This window comes from Schistocerca nitens, chromosome 1 (assembly GCF_023898315.1).
Source record: "Schistocerca nitens isolate TAMUIC-IGC-003100 chromosome 1, iqSchNite1.1, whole genome shotgun sequence".
NCBI classification, from domain to species: domain Eukaryota; kingdom Metazoa; phylum Arthropoda; class Insecta; order Orthoptera; family Acrididae; genus Schistocerca; species Schistocerca nitens.
The window spans coordinates 135354856-135357590 of NC_064614.1; positions in this window are offsets into that span (position 1 = coordinate 135354856).

Genomic DNA, 2735 nt, shown 5'->3' on the forward strand with positions numbered 1-2735 from the left:
ATCAGTATTCTATATACCAAATTAAAGAGTACTTATGACAAAAAAAGGAAATGTGTTAATATGCAATCCATACGCAAAGCAGCAAATATGTATCTTACATAATAAACAGGTCATTATCATCATATCAGCATAAGCAAATAAATGTTCATATGTAACCTTAATAAGTAAATATGAAGGCGCAAGCAGATAAATCACAAAGTATATCTTACATACATAACCACAGTCAGCACAATTAATCAGTTGACAATTACAATTTAAATAAATAAGCACAGCAGGCACATAATAAAAAAATATAACATCAGTGAAGAAGCATAGCAGCCAAGCGATGCATAATATACATAAGTAACAACACTGTTCATTAATCAATAATTGTCAAATTCAGTAAATGTACACAAGCACGTCGCTTCACAAGTAAATTCATAGAACATGAGATTTAGCACAAAGTATGAGTCACGTAATCGCAAGCAGCAAATTATGTCTAAAGTACGTACCTAAGTGGAAATATGTTACCTGAAAAATAAACTCAATTAATCGTTACCTTTTTGGTTTTTTACTTCTTTTTTTTTTTTTTTTTTTTTTGAAATTACATACTTCCTGAAATTTTCTCCATAGCAAGTCCTCTTAACGTTGGACACACACAGAATTTACCTGAAGGTCTTAAATACTTTATACAACCGTATCCTGAAAAATACTGAACGTTAATAACATAATTTATAAAGTCACCATAGCTTTATACTGAATTTAGTCGGAGAACTTAGACTGTGTATTTGTTTACGTCTGTCAGTGCATCCGCACTGAGCGCTCGATCAGCTGTAGGCGCGTGACGTAGGAAGTAATTGTTTGCGGTCAACGACTGCCTTGTGCGGCGCGCAGACTGACTGTTGCTTTGAGTATGTGCCGCCGCCAAAACACAGCGCGGTATCCTTGTACTCTCTTCGTGTTTACATGTAGCTGTTAGTTTCTCACAAGTATGTCATTCCACAAAATTTTTTCAAAATTATATCATTCCACAAAAATTTTAACGTTAGATATATGATGTATTCCCTTAGAGCGCCGAGATTTAAGAGTTTCTACTTCAACAGTGTTATCATGAATAATTTTGCGAATCCTATATGGACCGTTATAAAGCAGAAAAAATTTGCGACACAAGCCTTTTCCTTTATGAGACAAACGATGAGACTTAATTAACACCTTTTGACCAACTGACAAGATTTATAAACGACCAGGACGTTTAGCTGATTTCTCTCTTCTAGCAGCCGCAGATGCAATATTTCGTAAAGCCAGGTTGACAACTTCAGAATGCCGCAGTTTTCGTGAAGGCGGAAAAGGAACGATTTCAGAAATGCGATTTGACGGTGCTTTGTTTTTTAATATCAATAGAGGCGGTAAAGAAGTTGAGTCATTAGGAAGTTCATTCAGAATGTTTTGAAAAATATGAAGATACTGATCCCATGTTCTGTGATTCTGATGACAATAAAGTCGACACAATTTATTGATTTCCTTCATCCATTTCTCTGAAGCATTAGATTGAGGGTGAAAAAGTGAAATGAAAATTGGTTTAATCTTACGACGCCGTAGAGTACGAAGCCAAATTTTAGAGCGAAACTGTGATCCATTATCTGATATAACCTTATCAACATGACCAACTTCTTTAAGAAAATGTTTGATGAAAGCGTTAGATACTGAACGAGCTGTTGCTTTGCGTAAAGGTGTAAAACACACATATTTTGATGTCAATTCCACTGCTACGAAAATGTACGCAAAACCATTAGTAGAACGAACCACTGGACCGAACAAATCGACTGCAGCCATGTCCTTTAATTTCGCTGGAATGATAGGAAACAACGGTGCTCTGTGAGAAACAGTTGGCGGCTTAGCCTTTTGACATAATTTGCATTTGGCAAGAACAGATCGAATACGTTTTTCCATATTACTGAAGTAACAATTTTCTCGTAATTTATGAAAGCATTTTCTAGGACCAAAGTGCGCATAACTGAAATGTGTAAACGAGGTGTGGCCAAATCATCCAATCTAACAAAGCGTCTAAGAAAACTACAGACACCAAGGAAACTACGAACATCACGTTTTGTGGAAGGAACAGCATAATTACGAATAGCGTCTAGTTTCTCTGGATCAGGGGGAAAACCTTCTGTAGATATAATGTGACCGAGAAATTTCACCTGAGAACGACCAAATTCTGATTTTTCCAAGTTCACTGTCATGCCAACTCGTGCAAAAATACGTAATAATGAATCCAAAATTTTGTTGTGCTCACTCCAAGAACGTTTAGCAATAAGAATGTCAACATAAGAAGTAATATTGTCACGAAGATAAACAGGTAAAATTTCATTTAAACTACGAATGAATGCTGATGAAGATACAGTAAGTCCAAACGGTAATTTCCAAAGTCACTTTTGGGTAAAACAGTCAAATCCGGTTATTCTTTACCTACTGTCTAGATAGATGGATAGTAGAAGAGTTGTTTTTATAGATGCAAAGAATAGTATAAGAGTAGGCAGCGGTGCAGAAAACTAAAAGGGAAATAGCACCACTACAGCTCGGGGCCCTATGCTCGCTACGGCACATATTCACTTAGAGTAGTGAATCCCCTGAGGACGTTAATAGCTGCACATAATTTCCAGTTTGTGACATTGTGGCAAATTTGGCGTAAGTGCGTACGTAAATTGATCTAACCATGAACATGGATGTATCTCATTCTTAGAATTACGGAAGAT